Consider the following 19,035-nt stretch of genomic DNA (forward strand, 5'->3'; position numbering starts at 1 on the left):
CCAGTGGCTTCCCAACTCCTTAACAAGTTCTCTGTGGACCTGGCCTCTCTCCCCTTGCCTTGCTGTGGCCACACTGGGTTTCTAGCTCTTCCTCGAATGCTCTGGGCTCCAAGTCTATCCCTGTGTCTCAGCCCTTGAAACTGCTGTTCCCTCTCCCTGGAGAGCACTGTCCGCAGATTTTCATTGCCTGACTCCTTTTCATGATGAAGGTTTCAACTCGAATGCCACCTTCCCCGTCTACACTATCTTGAAATACTCCCCCACACCACCACCTTCTCTATCCCCTGACATTACATTGGGTATGTGTTTTATTATTTTGTCTGTCTTCTCCATCTTTATTTAGCATCAAGAGTGTAGAGACCTCATTTGTCTTGTTCAGTGCTTAGAACGTACTTGAAACTCTAATATTTGTTAAATTCATGAACGGATGCCTTTTGATAGACGAGGAAGTTGAGGCTCAGACAGGTGAAGTGCCTTCCTGCACTTAACCCGGCGAGGGGGTAGCAACGCTGCGCTTAGCTCCTGTGCTCCAGCCTTGGAGTGGGTGAAACTCAAGAAGGAAAGTTCTTACAGGACCACTTAAGGGCAGACAGCCTCTCAGGACAACATTCTTTTTCATCAATGTGAAGCAGCAGGTCTTTCGGAGACTCAGGCCCCTGGGAGATTCTGCCCTCTCTCGGCTGTTGTGTTAGAAAGCCTCAGAAGGAGGTCAGCAATCAGGTCACTTGCACAGTGGGGTGCACCCAGCAAGGAAGGATAAGAATTTAAAGGTTTTCCTCACCACCCAGATGAGCTTTCTAGACCACAGGCAAGGCAATACGGACTCATAGAATTTGAAGGGCCTTTATTCAATCTCTTTGCTTCCAAGTTGGGAATATAAGCCCAAGATGGGAAGTGACTTACCCAAGGCTACCCCATGAGTGAGTGGTCCAGGTAGCTGGCACTGAGATTTCCCAGCTCAGCCGAGAGTATTTATCTACCCACTGCACACTTGCTGGGCTGGGCCTGGGAGACAGAGTCCATCACTCTCCCACATGCGTAGTAACTTCCATGTGTTTGGCTCAACAGCACACTGGATTGAACCTTCCCAGATTCGATGCTGGGGCCAGCAGAGGGGAGTGGTATTGGGCCTGAAGAGTCCTTTGGCCAAGCTGGGGGGAGACAACCACATAAAGAAATTCACATCCTTCCTGTCTTATGAGGGGTCCCCATGAATGGGGCAGGGGAGGACACAGACAAGGATCTCAATGGCAAAACAAGGACCTCACTGCCCCTGAGACATCCTTGTGGATGGGAGGAGACCACCATCTTGCTCCCTATAGTGGACTTGAACTTGGCACAGCTGAAACTGGCATAGTTTCTGCCTGCCAGAGTGTACTAACACTGAAGAAGAGGGGGTAGGGATAAAAAAAAGGAACTGCTAAATTCAGCTCCGCACTTCTCAGTAACCGTGCCCACCCCCCAACTGCTGACTTCAGTCTCAAGCCAGAGAGGCAGGAGTTCAGTTGAACATTAAAAGGGGTGCCCTCTTTGATCTGAACCTTCCTTTTTTTGATCACACCTGGTGCTTCAAAGAATTGCCCCCAGCTTACTGTTCCTGGTGGTGCTGAAAGAATACCTGTGATTTTCACCAAGCAGCAGATGAAGGAAGGAAACATGTGCCCTTAGCCCATCTGGCTTCCAACTGGCACCTCATTAAAGCAGAGGCTGAGGTGTGTGAAGACGCCCTTGGCATTTTTTCTGCACCCATGTGTAGGCTTGCTGCTTGACCTGGGGACCAGGTCAAGCCTATGGGTGCTAGATGTTACATCTAGCCAGTGTCCCCACCATAGCAGAGCTGCCCACCTCCTGTTTAGTGAAACAGGGCCCTGGTTTCCCTCAGACTCTAACTGGCCTGCATCTGGCCTTCACTCTACCCTGGTTTCCCCACAGAATGATGGCTTCTGGCTGTTCCCTCCTTCAGCCAGGACAATGCCAGGCTCTGGCCACTGACTCTGGCCCAAGCAGGCCTGCCAACTCCATGGCTCTCAGCCTTACTTTGCGCATCAGCGCTGGCTTCCCACACCCACAGCTTCTCTGCGAGGAAGGTTTGGGGGCTCACCCACACACTCTGATTGGCCATTTTGGCTCAGCCAAACTCCCCCTGGCCCTGGGGAGAAAAGGACCAAGATGTGACCCTACAGGACTTAATTATTCATTAGCATGTCATGCAGGCCTGTCTCTTGCACTGCCCTGAGTGTCCACTCCACTTGGACTGACACCAGTGAACGCCCCTCGCTTCAACCTGACCTGAAATTGCAATGCCTAAGCAAGAGTAAGTGGGGCAGCCGACCCTTCAGAGGGGAAGGTTGGCAGCCAGGCCGGGAGCTTGCACTGCCCCATTGTGGGTCCCAGCTGGGACTCTGCATTTTCTTTTCTGTCTTCCTAGAATTGTTCTGTTCTTTCTCCTGCTGCCCTCTGGCCTCTTGGCTGCCTTGGGAAAGGGGGCCAGTAGTGAAATACTCATCATCACTGCTGTCTCTTCCACTCAGCATCTCACTTCACTCTTGCAACCACCTTTGGAGGCAGGGACAACTGCATCTCCATTTTCAAGGATAGAAAGGGTTCAAGGATTTGCCTAAGAGTCTACAGCTTGTAGAAGTTGGAGCTGGGATTCGAACCCAAGTCCCCACCCTCTTGACCACTGCACTGTGCACCCCTCTTTCCCAGAGAATGTTGCTTTGCTAAACCCTGGCACAGAAGGCCTTTGGTAAGGGTCTTTGACCTTTCTGCCTTTGACCTTATTGGGTCCCTTTAGTACACATCACACACAGACAGTTGGGAACAGATACACAAGTTAAAGGAATTCCCGGTGGAAAACACCAGAGAGATCTGCATGGCCCCACACAGCTGTGTGTTCACCCTTCTGAGGCCTGGAATCCCGTAGCCATTTCCTGTGCTCTGGCCTCGAGAGCCAGTCACATGGACCCAGAGTGTGTCCGCCTTTCACTTCTCAGTGGCCTCTGCTTCTCCCAGTGGATTTTGCAAGGTGTTTCCTGTAGATCTTGCTGACGGTCTTTGCTAGCACGTAATGAAATCTGCCAAGAATGTCACGATTTGCTGGCCTCAGCCTAGACCTGGTTTTGTTTTTGTTTAGCCTTGACAAAAAAACACCCCCCCTCCCCCAGCCCCAACCAGGGGCCTGGGGGCAGGATGGCGGAAGAGGGAGATGAAGGTAAAAATATTGACAGAGTGAAAAATACTGAATATTCCTTCTGTTTCAAAAATAGAAGTCTCCTGGGCCGCAGTGCAGCTTGCCTGAGGTTGAAGTTGGGATCAAGGTGGCAGTTTGCACTTTGTACCTCTGTGCATGCCTTTCAGGGGGCGTGGGGCCCGAGGTGATGTGGGAAGAGCTCCCTCTTGTTTTAAGAATAGCTTTCTCTGAGGAGCTCAAGGAGCATTTGAAATAAGGCGTCCGGGGTGCATGGGGTGGATAGTGCCTCTCCCACTACCAGGGAACTGGAGAGGTGAGTTGTTTACTTAGAACACTGGAATGGGCTGGAAAATCTCCATGTCTATTGGACCATTGTCTTAGCTGCTGTTACACTAAACCCTCAGGGCGAGGGTGGCTTGAATTTTCTCTTCAAGCATGTGGGTATTCTCCACTTGGTACAGGTGAGGTCATCAGGTCACAGTCCCCCTGGAGATGCCATTCTGGAAGCATTTTTATTACCTCAGATTAATACACAACTGGGAGATTAAACCCAGAAGCCCTCTTCTCCACATTCTTACGAATTCTTCTGCAGGTAGATGTGGGAACATGCAGAGCAGAAGGCCCAGCCGGCATTAAAGTCAGGACCCACCTGCCCCCACCTGACACGAACATCCAGTGTATCCCTAATGTACTTTAACCATTGAAATGATCTCACATTTGTTTAAATTTTTGGAAATAAACTCTTTGCTGGTCTGTCAGCCTAGAAAGCAGGATGTTATTGCAAAGAACAACAACAGCAAACTGTGGCTCATGAAGACAATAGATTGGTGAGAGCCACTCACATTGTGATGGACCAGGTGGGGTGACTTAGCCAATTTGTACTTGCTGCTGTCCCCAGCTTGGTGACTTCTAGTCACCAAGAAAGACCTTTAAGACAAGGTCAGAGGAGGCCCCCTGAAGCATCCTAATTACTCAAGTTTGATCAACTTTTCAGAAATGTGATTCTCGACCCAGCAAACAGGGAGAACGTGACATCCTGGACCATTACCAGCAAACAGAAAGTGGAACCCAGGGGAAATACATGAAGTAGAAATATAAAGTGAAGGTAAAATAACCTTAGACCTTTAGGTTGTAAGGGACCCTAGAATACATCTAGTCCAAGCTCTTCATTTTTCACAGTAAAAAACTAGGGTTCTAAGAGAGAACCGATTTGTCAGATCTCACACAGCAAATGAATGGAAGAACTGGAAAGAAAATCAAGCTCCCAATTTGTGGCCTAGGGTTCTTCCTACTGCTCAATATTTTCTGTGTAATAAGACTTCCTTTTCCCCACCCCAAATTCCTTTACTTCCACACCCAGATAAGTACAGTTATTGAATGGAGTAGATAGAGTTATTTATTACATTGTGTCAAAGTTGAGAGATGGAATCTTTTTGGAAAGCACCAGGGAAGGCAGTGAAGTCTTGGACTGCAATGCCAACGGTAAAAGGATGCACTGGGGGGTGGGGGGGGAGGCAAAGACTCTCTTAACTTCCTACGCTGAGCAGTAACCCCTGGGAAAACTGCATGCCTCCCCCACCAATACAATTAGAGCACTAAGGGCCCCCAGTGAGACAGAGATGATGAGGGGACTGGGAACCACATCACAGGTGGAGGGCCATCAAAATCTATGAAAACATTTATTCTGAAAACAATTTACTGAACATGGTCATGCTCTTTAACTATCTTGTTTTGTGTAAGCCTAAGATGTCCACTGGCTGGGGGGCCACAGGAGGCCGTATAAAGAATAATTTTGGTACAACCAAAAATGGTTCAATGTGGAGCAGGCTGACACAGGTCAAAGTTGTTGGCATACTTGCCGGATTAACCCTGGCACGGGACTGTAGAAGAAGTTCAAAGGAAGTTGAACTGAATGACTGAAATGTAGTCAAAATGTGCTTCTGGAAGGGAGGTATGACCCAGTGGTGAGAGGCAGTGGCTCCAGAGTCCGGCTGCCTGGACTGGCACCCTGGGTCCACCGCATCCTAGTTAGATGATCTTGGGAAAGTCACTTAGAAGGTCTCTAGAAGCCTCAGTTTCTAGAAGATAGGGCTAGACAGCACTTCCTGTATAGGGGCCTGAGGAGGCTCAGAGGGATAATCCATGTAAAGCATTTAGCACTGAATATGGTAGTAACTGCTTGGTAGATGATAGTGCACAATATTATTGACAGTATTATAATCAGCATTATAATTGATGACAATATTTTTATCAATAGGGAAAGTTGGCCCTAGCTGGTGTGGCTCAGTGGATTGAGCACCAGCCTGCGAACCAAAGGTCGTTGGTTCAGTTCCTAGTCAGGACACATGCCTGGGTTGCAGGTGGAGTCCCCAGTAGGGGGCATGCGAGAGGCAACCACACATTGATGTTTCTCTCCCTCTCTTTCCGTCTGTCAATAAATAAAATCTTTTTAAAAAAATAGGGAAAGTTGGCCACTGCCCTCAAGGACCATTCATTCCCCTGCTTTTTGTAGCAGTGTCAGGCCAAACATGTCCAATTCCGATACTCTCATTACTTATTCTCCAAGAGCGGCACGTCAAGGAAAAAATGTGTCCCTAATTGCTCTGCATTCTTGCAGTCAGAACACCTATGAGCGTTGGTTGGTGCAGTTCATCAGGGACAACCACAGCCCACCTTTCAGGATGAGTTGCCCATGGACAGGTAGAGTTAAGAAGCCCGGGGTCACATGTGGTCACTCTTAGAAGCCCTGCCAGCCTCAGACATATGGCAGAGGTGAAGGGAGGACATCTCTTGAGCTGTGGATGCTCTGTGGTATGGGAATTGGCCTCAACAGTGCCCAGCACCTAGCAACAGGTCTAGCTCTCGTCAAGCACATGGTCTGTGCAGTGGGCAGATGCTCTGCTGTGAGAGGTTCTTGCGCTCTAGGTGGTCTACAGACCAGAAAACATGACTCCTTAGATCTGGCCTGGTGCAGGGAGCCTCCTGGTAGCTGAATGGGAACTTACATGAGATGTGGAAACTGCCTGTGGGGTTATCTATGTTATTAACACACAGCAGTCCCAATTGTCCACAGATAACTCTGTTAGGAAGTGACTGGGCAGGGGCTGGGGTGGGAGGGTTTGGATTTGGGGGGGAAAGTTGTGACAGGTGGTTTCTGCCTTCGTTATTTTCTGTCTGTATAATTATGCAGTTCACCTTTCTGAGAATGAGGAAACTGAGGCTTGAACTCTTCACCTTGGCAGAGTCAGAGGGCTGGATTCAGGAGTCCATTCTCTAAGACATCCGTAACAGTGAGCACAGCCGCTGTAAGGTTGTCAGGACAGGATGAGGTAGGGCCCAGTGGGCTGAGGATCGTGGGCACAGAGAAGCAGTGCCATTGTGTGCAGACCCAGAATGTGGGACAGTCCTGAGAAGTCCCCTGTTGAAGCTCCTACCACCCAGACAACCTGGCATTTGCTTGGATCAGAATGAGCCAATGGGCCTCCTCTGCTTCTCTCCAGCCAGAGTCTTCACAGTCCCTTAGCCACGTGACTTCTGACACTCCAGGCTCAGTTTGACTCCTGTGCCCTTGCTCACGCTATTCCTCCTGCCTGAAATATTCCCCTTTTCTTTCCATGAGCAAAATCCAATGCATTTTTCTTGGTCAGCTCGGCAGTGGAATTGGCCTTGGAAAACTGAAGCTAGATATAGCAGGTGAAACAGTTGCACAGTAGAGGAAGATGGAGTGGGAGAGTCTCAGGAAGCCAAACATAGGTGCTGAGATAGAAAAGATGTCTTCTTTCACCCAGTGATTGTTTACTGAGCACCTACTACTTTCCAGGCACTGTGTGAGATTTTGGGGATAGAATTGTGAACAAAACAATACATGATTCCAGCATGATTGTGTGTGCATGTGTATGTGTGTGTAGAGGGGATGAGATATTATTCAAATGAATGCACAAATATATCTGTACACATTGGGGACAATGAGAACTTATAACAGTAATCCTGTTCTAGTCTGATGTGGGGGCAGGTGGTCAGGGAAGTCTCCCTCTGAGGAAGTGTCCTTTCAATTGAAGTGTGAAGGATGAATAGGAGTTCTAGGCAAAGGGGAGCAGAAGAGAGTTCCATGCAGAGAGAACAGCATGTACCAAGACCCTAAGGCCCTGCACCTGAGCAGAGTTAGACCAGGGCTACCCATCAGGTGTCCAGAAAAGCTTGCTTGTCTCCCCGTCATCATTCTCCTTGGTCCTGAGGCCTGTGCTCCCTGTGCCCAAACCATGGGGCTTTAGACTGATTACTGGACTTCTTATTTTGGGGAGTTAACCCCACCTCAAAGTTCTCACTGTCTGTGGCTTATAAGAGTCTTTCTCTGATAATTCAGCCTTGGGGATTTTAATTTCCTCTGCATTTCTGATGCATTTGACTTGCTTGATTATTTCAGATTTGTAAAAATGTCCAATAGTAGATAGAAGATGAGCTTTGCTGCCAGGCACCTGTGGGTTTAATTCCTAGCTGTGTGACCTCTGGCAAGTTTCTCGTCTACCCAATGGAAATAATGCTATGATCTTGCAAGTTAGTTTTAAGGATTCGATATTTGTAAGGTGTGTCTGTCTCGTTCACTGCGTGTTTCTGCCACCCCACATGGTACGTAGTGGCCACTGAAGAAATATCTACTGAATGAAAAAAAGGCTCAGGCACTGTGGGTTCCATTCAGAAGGTGTTCAAGGGGTAGGTGGTCTTTTTCTTGTTTAACACTGACACCACGTCCCCATCACACTGGCAGCCAGGGCAGGGTGCTCAAAATTACCAGGGACTGGCTTGCTAATTCTGCCATTACCCACTTTGACCAAAGAGGGCAGCAGTTAGCATTCTTTACTTTTATTTATTTTATTTTTCTTGGCCTCCTTAAAAGGCACTTGGATCTTATCTTCAGGCATTCCTCCACACCCTCAGCATTAGCTATCCCTGGTAACTGTCTTGGGGCTTGCAGATTTATAATCTGGACTTGTTTTTCCTCATACCTGTTCCTGGCTGAGTGCCTATTCCCTGGTGCCATGGTTGAACTGGTGGGCAGGTTCTGAATGAGCTGGGGCAGGGGAGCACCTGCTTTCCATGGGACCCTCTGATCTATGTCCACTTGGTGTCCACAATCTTCCTAGCTGAAGTTAGGAAGTTAAACAGAAGAGGGGGAAGTCTTGACTATTTTAAAAGATACCCAAAGTTTAAGTTATAGATGTTCCAGGGTCTTCTTGGCATCTGTTCTGCATAAGCCCCAGAGACAGAACATAGAGAGGACATTGCTGCTTTTTAAAACCACAACAAAGTCCCGCCTGTCCCCAGAGCATTTTGGGAACAGATTCACTGTTTGTCTGCAAAGATGAATCTGCAGGTCTGACATGCAAATGCGGGAGGGCCCTGGCCTTAATGGTGATCCTGCCCCTGGACCTAGCCTGAAGTCCTTCGGCTCTCCTAGCACACAAAATCTCAATTAGCAGAAAAAAAAAAATACTATAGACAGCTCCTCAGATGTTGCCGGCCGTTCTCGTCTCACGAAATGACCTGACCCGAAAACTCTGAGTTCTGAGAACCATTCGTCGGGACGGTATTTGTCTGGGCACTGCTTCAAAGGGGCCATGGTTGAAGACCAGGCAGCTATTCTGGTGGCCTCTTGTGTGGGGTAAAGTTTCCCATGGGTCTCTGGGGAGGGCTGGAGCATTTGGGGTGGGGTGGGGGGCTGGTTCTGAGTACCCCTCCCTGTGTGCCTGCAGGACTGTGAGCAGGTCGTGTCTCTGAATCATAGATGTGGTAGGACTTTCTAGAGGTTGGCATGTACCCTGGACTCTGGGATGCACTGGAGGCCAGCCAGCCAAACACCCAAGGCAAAATCACTCTAAAAGGCTAAGGCCTTGAATGGAGGGGGGGTGTGGGGGTAGGGCAAGAAAGTAATTCATTAAACCTTACTTTGAAGATCAGAAATGGGATATGCACTGGAATGGAACCATGGGTGGGTCTGAAGCAAAGTGGGGCAAGCAAAGTGGGGACTTGTTCCTAGGGGTTTCTGGGTGCTTTGGGGTCCTACCCATTTGGGCAGATGTTATTCTAAAGGCGAAGGGTAGGGGCAAAGTGAAGTCTTCATCGCTGCCCTCAGAGAGTGGAAACCCACCTAAGAAATGACACTTGTGTTGTTGGAGCCTGACCCCAACTACAAAGCTGGGCATCCCTGCCTACCTCTCGTCTCCACCATGCCTGTCCCTGTCACACACTCTGCTTTCTGTCACTCTAATGGGCTAGGCTCTCCAAACTGCAGGTCTTTGCCTCTGCTCCCTCCTCTACCTGAATGCTTTTCCATTCTTTCTCTTGTCTGACTCTTGGAGATTTCTCAGACTCCAGCTTTGGCAGAACATCTCTGACCAGCACCATGTGTCCATAGCAATGCCAGGGCTGGATTCAGGCCTGGCTTACCTGGGGAGCGAGGGCCATCTTAGAAGGGGAGATGCCATTTCTGTGAGCTGGGTTCCTAAGGGCAGTAAGGTGACTGCCCCAAAATGTTCACCAAACGTGATCAGAGTTGCGGAGGCTTTTGCTCTGCAAAAGGTGGTCAGGTGGGGACTATCAACGCCCCAAAGAACAGGAATTGCCTGTCACGACTGGGAGTATCTGCTGCATGTTCCTGTTGCTCCCAGGGCTACAACCACCTGTCTTTTTGTCTCACAAGATAGAAACCAGCTTCTTGAAGGTAGGGATGTTGTCTGACTGCTGACTGCTAGATCCCCAAGTCATAGCATAGCATCTGAGGCATGTCGTCACTCAAACACTTCTGAATGGTGAATGAATGAATGAAATCATTCCAAGAGCCCATAATGGGAGGCAGAGTGGGGCGGGGGAGGCACGGTGGGGGCTGCCCCACAGACCTTTTTTATGATGCTGAGACTTGGGTTTCCCATCTGTGGGTGGAATTTGGGTGCTTCTCCACAGAGACATGTTAGCTGGGGCTTCCTGTGACATCTTTCTTTGAACGTGAATCTTTAGTATTTGGAAATTGGGGTCCCATTTCAGCTTCTCACATCACACTGTTACCTGCCCCTCCTCTTCTTTTCTGGGTGACCCTTAGGAGCTAGGACTCCCAAGAGCCTAAACATGAAACCATCTCTTGTCTTTATCGCATTACCTTTGATTCCCTCTTGTAGCTTCATTCATTCATTCAACAAACCCCTGCCACATTCTAGGCACTGTGCCAGGTGCTAGAATAGCAGATGTATCCCCATTCCATCTAGTAACTCAGGCCAGTGAGTCCCAAGGAACTTATCATTCAGGTAGAGCATGTGCTCACAGAAAGGAAGCTGAGAAGAAGACAGGAAGAACTAATGAGGTCTGGGCCAGGCAGAAGGCTTCCTGGAAGAGGTGCCATTTCATCTGGGTGAGTTTTACAAGAAGACAGACATGTGGGCAGATATCTGGGGAGCAAGTCATTCCCACCAAGACAAGGGGCATCACAGGACAGGTCAGTGGAATGGAGTGGGGGATGCAGTGGGTGTGCTGGAGGCTTTGGAGTGGTAGGCTTGAGGTGGGGCTCCAGCTTCGGAGAGCTGTGTATGCATCACTGAGCTCATGAGCATAATCCTGGAGATGCCATGAAACCAAGGGAGGCTTAGGTAGGGATGTGGGTGGGGTTGTTGCTCCATTTGTTCCTGGGAGAATGACAGGGACTATGGGAGGACCATCCTTCCCACTTTCTGCGCTTTGGGGCCTTGAAATTTCCCTCCTGACCACCCTTTGCCAAGCAAAAGCCTCAGTGATTCTAATCACGGTTGGAGAACACTTTGGGGCAGTTGCCTTACTGGCCTCTTAGAAACCCAGGTCACAGAAACTCCATCTCCCTTCTGAGATGGTCCACGCTCCCCAAGTGAGTCAGCCCTGAGTCTAAGAACCAGCCAGCCCTGGGACTCTTGCCTTGTGCTGGGCCAAATGATCCATATCTTTCTCTGCTGTTGGCTTTGGCCCCAGGAAGAAGTTGAGGGTGGATAACTTTAAAAGTGGTTAGACTGGAAATAAAATGTATTAATCCCAAGTCTAGGCATATGCCTAGGTGGTGACTCTCAAAACTTGTCTTTTAATAGTTTGAAATTGAGATCATCTCTTAAAACATGAAAGCAGGAGTAAGGGATCGATTCTGCTTGTGTTCCTTCTGGAAATCTCAAAGTTACAGGCAACTTGACCTTTCTGGACCTGTGTTCCCTTTGCTCCCCTCTCTGGGCCCCTTCATTTCATATACAACAGACGTCAGCAGCCCCCCGCCCCGCCCCCACTACTGCCCTGGACTGCCCAAGCAGAAACCCATAGGGCTTTCAAGGTGTGGGGGGAGCTTGGAGCCCACACATGTCCCTCCTTCCCCTGTGCCAGGAGGCCCAGCACAGGGTACAGCCAGGACAGCCTTGCCTCAGGGACCCCAAACACAAGGCAGGCCCTGAGAACCAAGAGTCTCTGTGCAGAGAGAGGTTTTAATATCCTCCCAGTTTTAATAGCTTTCCCTGAGATGGAAACTTGGGTTGAAATGATTTGCAGCTCTCCAGATTTTTCTGAGTGTGTATGTGTGTGTATGTGGGTTTATTTTTAGCCACAGGGGTTTATTTCTTGCCAAAAAAGCCCTGCTTAAATAAAACCAAGATTAATATTTTTACTTAGCGGAAAGAGTTAGTCAGGACAGGCTTTGAACTGGAGACTCCCTATCTTGATTGGGAGTGCATCTTAACTGTCTGGCCCTGGCTTTGACATCAACAAAAAGGGCCTTTGAAACGGACTAGAGAGAAGTGCTCTCAGGGGACAAGGGTAGGGTGCAGGAAGAGCCTATTTGTGAATTTGTGAGACTTCTCCGAGGATCATTCCTTCCTCATGCAGCCTGCCCTCACGTTTCTCCCTCTGCCCTACGCCGCTCCTCTCCCCATCTTCCAGGGGACGAGGTTCTGTCCTGGCTTTGCTCAGAGCCTGGCCATTCTGCCTCATCCCCAGCAGCTTTCCTTAGCCCCTCCCCCAGGTCTGGTCCAGGCTTCTCCTTCCTCCGGATTCAGATAAAGCAAACTGAGTCTCTTTCTCAGATCAGCTGTCACCTCCAGGGAGCTCCTGAAAACCCTCCCCTCAGACAGACTTCCCCCCTCTTTGTGCCATCCCAGCCCTTTGTTCTTGCTCAATGTCATGTTGCCATCCTCGAATGTCACTCGCCTGTCTCCTTGCCTGTCTTTCTAAACTCTGGCTCCTGAGCTCCTCGGGGCCTCATTTATCTTCTCCTCCCTGTGAGCCTAGCACAACGCTCAATACGTGATTGCTGAACAGATGTTTATTGGAGCCTATGAGCTGGGAACTGCCATGCACCCTTCTAATCAACCAAGGCTTAGGAACTCTTGATCATTTGCCAGACGTCACCCAGAGGAGCTATTTATCTTTTTTTTAAATCCCCCTCCGTGTGTGGCACTTTCAGCTTCATAGTCAGCAAGTACAATACATATTAGGGGCCTGCTGTGCACCAGCCTGTCTTCTGGTTGCTTGGGCTACAGCAGTCAGTAAAACAAAGGACCTGCCCATTTTCATGGGGAGAGCCAACCAGTAAACACACAAAGTGGATGGACAACGTGTCTGATAGCGGTGCGTCCGTGGGGTGGCACAGTCAGGGCAGCCCGAGCTCAGTTTGGGATGGGCTGAATTTGTGATGTCTAATTAAACTTCCAGGTGTACATGTACATGAGATGCAGGCTCTTGGATATAGGAATTAAGGACAGGGGAGTGCTGGGTGGGAGGATGCAAAACTGGGAGCTGCCAGTCGTGCTGATGGTATGAAAGCCATGGGCTGGGTGTTAGTAGGAGGAGAATGGGGGCCACTGCTGACCAGAGTGAGCACCGTGGAGGTCATGGTTGATTCTGATGAGAGCTGCATTGGTGGAATGTGGTCAGGGGCTTGGGTCATCCCAAGAACCCTTTGGGGTTGGTTGACATCACCCCAGTTTATAAACTGGGATGGGAAGTGGCTTGCCCAAGGTCACGCTGTGACAGAGCGGTGACTTCATCCAGGTCCTATGTGCTCTGTGCCTGTTCGCTGTCCTTCATCACAGCCACGACTCTAGGGGTTTGCTTGAGCAGACCTTTTAACCCCTGAGTCTCTGTACCAGGGCTTGGGGTGACACACAGGCGGGGGACCAGAAAGATCCAGGTGGGCAGGCCCCGTAGGCCTCTCTTAGTTCCGGACACAAACATCACCAAACAGACAGCAGAAAATGGAGACGGACTTTCAACAGGGTCTTGGAGGCGGATGCTAAAGATCGTCAGGGAAGACATCAAGCCCCTTGCTGTCTTCGGATGGAAGCAACATGACAGGATGTCATCTGTTTAGCGTCAGGGTTACAAAGTGCCTTTTTGCATATACATTGTCTCACCTAATTAATCAGTCTAATCTCAGACTCTAGTGTTGTGAGAAAACTTAGGATCTTCGGATTTTGTGGTTTTCAAGTTTTATTTTTTTTCTTCCAGGAAAGCCTTGTTGGGGAGGGAGCGTAGTATGCAACAGATGATGCGCTGTTACATTGCTAATGGCGATTACTTGGAGATTCTTATTACCGATCAGAGGATGTGTATGTGTGTGTGTGAGTGATTGGGAAAAGATGGTGGGGTAGTCAAGGGGATGTAGGGATCACTGGGGGCTTCTCAGGGGGTCCTTCCTTCTAGAAACCATTCCTCCTTTCTGATTCTTAGCAGAACCGACAGTAGGGGGTGTGGAGGTGCAGACAAATTATGACCTATTTTGCAAACAGTACTAGTCCTTTGGAAAGGTTTTTATGGAGTCTACTTTCCTGAGGGACCCAATTTTTTCCCTTGGGGTGCAAAACTGCCCTCAGGATACCTGATCCTCTTTTCCATAGTTGGAAAATGGGGACAACAATAGCCACCCCATAGGGTGACTGTGAGTACAAGAGTGAGATGCCATGTATGCACTGCCTGGCACCTGGGAGGGGTTTAGTAGATGGTAGCTGTTGTTACCAATGTGTTCCAGTTCCTGCCCTCTGCTCTAGACTTACTGATGTGATGCAATGAAATGCAAGGAGCGGACAGTTAATCAGCAGGTGGGCAGCCAGAGGAGCAGGAGAGCCTGGCTCTGCCCTCCTTGGATGGGCTAAAAGGCATGGGGCACAGGACCAGGGACAAGCTTAGCAGGCTGAGCCATAGGGCTGTGGGCCTGCCCTGCTGTGATGTCTCCTGCTTACTGTCTTTGCTATGAGCACTCTGGCCTCAGAAAGGACCCTTGCTTTGCCATCCTGTGAGGGTGACAACAGGGAAATACACATCAAGTGACCATTAGACAAGCTGGATTGCAGGCATCCCTCAAAGACCAGGCCTGAGAAGACAGGTGAGCCCATAGTCCAGGCTTTTCTGTCTACCTCCATCCTGCCTGCTGGGGCCCAAGAACCACCCCCTCCCTGCAGTTAATACTAACAGTAACTTCAGCTTTTGGGGAAATGCATCCTCCCTGCTATGTTGGTGTGCCTTACTTCTGGCGTCAGCAAAATCATTCTTCAGGGCCTTTGGAGAGACAGGAAGGAGGCAGTGGGAACGTCTCACCCGCTAGATGGTTCAAGTTGAATTGACCCCCTACATCATGGAGAGGCTCTCAACAGGATGCTACGATGGGCAGAAGCTGGCCCTAAGTTGGTATACATTAATTCAGCTAAGGGATCCTTGATTCAAAAAGCAGCCAAACTTGGCCTTTCAGCCCACCAGTAGGTCCATCCATCAGTTTAGAGGAGAAAAGTCTGGACTTGACTGAAAATGGTTGGATGGGAGGTAGAAGGAAAGCAGAGGAGGCAGGGGTCGGTTCAGAGGAGTCTCGTCCCCCTCTGGCTATGGTGATGAGCAGTAGATGTACAATTTCTGGACACACCAGTAAGCTGCACTGGAAGCTGAATCCTATTTGCCATTGGATTTGGGTTTTGTTCAAAACTCATGCTGCTTGTGGTCTACATTACTATGTATGGAGGTGTGGGCAGGCAGCACACAGTTGTATTTCTGGAAGAGATAGGCCTTGTTCCCTTTGTTTTAGCAAGCTCTTAATAGCCCTTCCCTAAAAATTATTGAAGGAAAGACAAGATCATTTCCTCAGGTATATGATATATTTAAGTGGGTCCTACATACAGGGTGGGGCAAAAGTAGGTTTACAGTTGTTCACATGGAAAATAATACAATAATAAGTAATAATACAAGAATAAACTCTGTTTTGTGTACTTGCAACTGTAAACCTACCTTTTGCCCCATCCTGTATATTTCCTGGTCTTATGTGCCAATGACATGAGCACACAGAGCCTGGTCAGTTTCTTCTTATACTTTTTAAGTTAAAATACTCTTTATTCTGCTTCCTTTTGAGCTCCACACCCCCAGGAGCCCAGATTCCCTTTCCAGGAGTATGAGAGGCTCCAAGACTGAGATTCAGGCTGCACCTCAACCCCCTCCTCCGACTAGTGCTCTGCACCTTGGCGTTGAGCCCTCTAGCAAGGAGCTTTTAAACTTTGTCTTCCCATTAGACTGCATTCTGTTGAGGCAGGAAATGGGACTTTGACTTCTTGTTGTCGCCTTCCCCAGCACCCAACCCAGTTTCCCGGATACCAACCCAGTTCACACCCATGTTGGTTTAGCCGCTGGAGGACACTGGGTAGACAGTGTGGGCCACTCTCCAGCATGGAGGAGAAGAAAGAAAACCAGTGTCAGCCAGCCCATCTGTAAAGCTGGCCTCCAGCCACCACATCAAGGTGGCGGGAATGGCCTGATGTGCTGCCAGCCCCCAGTTTGGAAACTGTCTTCTGTTGCTGGAGCACCATGACCTGGCCACACCTCTCCTGTCCACTGTGGCCCCGGGGCCAGCGGATGCCTTGGGACCACTCTTGTTGCCAAAAAGGAAAGTACAAAATAGCCCACATTTGAATTGCAGAGGAGAGACTGAAGCAAATAAAGACATATTAAATTCACAGACCAAATAGGCGGATTTGGAGTCGGCCAGTGATTTTACTTTGGAAGGACTTTGCGAAGCTATTTGGGAGAGCAGAATGTTATTTAATTTTAGTGCAGTTTTGTTTTTGTAAGGAAAACACTGGTGTGGCTCTACGCCGGGCCATCTTGGTCTTTCTGGACCATGACCATGAGATCTCCTTTGGTCCTGGTAGTCTTCACTTGAGTTACATGTGGGTGATGGGATGGGACAGGTGTCTGTGATGAAGTAGGTGCTCCAGGCACTTTTGTTTTGTTCTGATCAGCTCCTGTGTGCTCCTCTCTCCCTCCCTGAAATTTTGCAAGGCCAAAGTATTTTGATGAACTTGCCTTTCTTCCCATCCTAGGGTGAACCCCGAGGCCTTAGTTTACAGGGCACATTAGAAGCCTGAAGTTGCTCCAGGGCAGACAAATAACGACAGAAGTCACGGTAGTGGTGGCAATATTAGTGACAGTGATAGAAAGCACATGGAACTTGGGTTGGGCCACCCATTGTTCTCAGTGCTTGTACTTAACGCTCACAGCATATTTATGTGGTACTGTTACACTCATTCCCATTTTAGAGATTAGGAAATCAAGGCACAGAGAGGTTTAGTAACTTCCCTAAGGTCATGTAGTGCCAGTGCTGGGATTTGAACCCAGGCAGTCAGGCTCCTGAGCCCAGGCTCTTCATTGTTTTCTATGCTGTGTTTCTGTTCCACTAGTAACAAGTGTCTCACTTGTAAGATGCATAAGGGGCACTGGGCCAAGATTATCAGAGAGATTTAGGAGGAAAGAACTCCAGGGACACAGAGGTTTGCCTGAGGCCATGGTAATGGTGGAACTCAAACTCACATGTGGCTTCCGGACTGCAAAAGTGTACTCTCTTTTCACTGAAGTACTCTCAGATGAAAAGGTTCCAAGCTCAGGCCATTTCAGGGTAAGCAAGGAATTGGCTCACTATGTGTGCAGAAGCTTCCAGAAGTACCCAGACTTACAGGACGGGTCTGCTTATGACATGTTATGTCTAAATGCAGTCAAGCCACTTTTGAGCCAGGAAAAGGTAGCTATTTAAAGGACCTTTTGCTATTTCCCCCCCTAGGCAAAGCCTTATTCCCTGGTTTACCTTCTGCATTAATGAAGTGGGAGAAGAGGGAGCCAAATGCATTCAGGAAGAATCAATAGAAAAGTCCTGGCAGTTGTGCTTTCTGCCCAACAGTTAAGCTGTTACAACCTGCCCGTGGGAGTTAACACAGAGGAAATATTCCCTGGGTCCCTGGGAGGATGGCTCCCTGCCGAGGATGCTGCTGTGAAGTGAGATGCAGAGGTGCAGGCAGAATCTTGAGGGAGCCTGGCCTGGGATCTTGCCAACTTCTCATTTTTAGAGCAGACTTGGAAACAGCCACTCACCTCCTCCCAGATTGACCTGCCTCCGCTAAATTGCTAACTTTGCCAATGGGCTCCGTGTTTTGCCACCCCTGGCAAGAAGATCTGGAGGGGCTGTGAATTCATCTGAGTCCTGACTTTATGTCTGACTGGGAAAAAGTAGGATCCAAACTCATTTGGGAAGGAACAGGACAGAAGCCAGTTGGGATGGAGGATTTGGTTAGAGAATTAAAATAAAAAAGATTAGAGTTGATGACTTGAGAAACATGGTAGGATATCCAAAACGGGGAAGGATGATGGAGCTACCAGAATGGGCAGGTGTGCGTGTGTATGTTCAATTTGTACTTCAAAGCATGGCTGCTACGAGCAAAATCCATTCCATTCTGGCCAAGGTCTTAGCCTCCAGACCCCCTTGATGGAGACTCCCTGCCCCCATGGCAGCCCCCAGCTTTTGTTACTTGTTCTTATTACTAGATGATGTTTTTCTTTGGTGGAGCCAATGAATGTAACTTCTATGCAATTTCTGAATTCTGTCTTCAAGACCTATTTTCCATGTGCAGGTTTTACAATTATTGGAAGACAGCTTCTTTTCCACAAAAAGTAAAACAGAGAAAACCCTGCTTCTTTTATAATCTCAAAGTCAACCCCTCTCTTTTCTGTGTTCCCACTGCATGTAGTAAATGCCCCTCTTCCAGCCACTGTCACACTGGGTCTCATTGTTTTCATATTTGTAGTCAGCTAATATTTACTGAGCATATTCTCCCTCCCAGGTGCTGTAGTATGAAGTTTCATAGGATTTTTTGTTTGATCCTCACTCCAGTTCCCTGACGTGGAGTGACACCCTCTTTACAGATGAGAACACTGAGGCTCAGAGGAAGTGGCTTCACTTTCCTGTCAGTTTCCTCATCTGTGTAACATGGATGCTAATACTACCCTCATCAGGTGGTTGTGAGGAGTAAATAAGTGAGATGTACTATTGCGTATAGTAGGTGTGCAATGAATGGGAGCTGTTATCCTGGTAACAATGCTTTCATGGTCAGTCCGTTCCATTTTGGCAATGGTGATGATAACGATGACAATAACACGTATGTAATGTACACTACGTCTAGGATGCAGTGCCAAGAATTTCACATGCATTATCTTGCCTAATCAATCCTTCCATTCAGGAGATCGGTGCCATTATTGTCCTGGTTTCATTAGGGGAGGAAATTGGGGGCCAGAAACAAAGTTACTTGCCCACAGTCATAATAGCCGTAAAGAGCAGAGCTGGGATTGGAAGAGTTCGGTTGGCTCCCGAGTTCACACCCCCAAGCCTTCCCTGCCTACTACCACACCCTCACTGAGTGACCCTCTACTGCATCCTTTGCTGTAGAGTGCTGGGTACCCAGTCTCCCATCAGGATGCTGACTGGGGCCTGCAGGGCGGCTGGGGTGCATGGTAACCCCACAGACATGTCAGGACACAGTGAATTTACACAC

At 48.8% G+C, this 19,035-nt stretch overlaps 2 protein-coding genes across 3 annotated transcripts in view; one reads left to right on the forward strand and one right to left on the reverse strand.

Annotated features, from left to right (window-relative positions):
• Positions 1–19,035, reverse strand: part of SYN3 (synapsin III) — a 408,941-nt gene that overhangs the window by 240,117 nt on the left and 149,789 nt on the right. The gene's annotated exons all lie outside the window — the stretch shown is intronic.
• Positions 1–19,035, forward strand: part of TIMP3 (TIMP metallopeptidase inhibitor 3) — a 56,841-nt gene that overhangs the window by 24,049 nt on the left and 13,757 nt on the right. The window lies entirely within an intron of this gene.

Source organism: Desmodus rotundus, chromosome 3 (assembly GCF_022682495.2).
Source record: "Desmodus rotundus isolate HL8 chromosome 3, HLdesRot8A.1, whole genome shotgun sequence".
NCBI classification, from domain to species: Eukaryota; Metazoa; Chordata; class Mammalia; order Chiroptera; family Phyllostomidae; genus Desmodus; species Desmodus rotundus.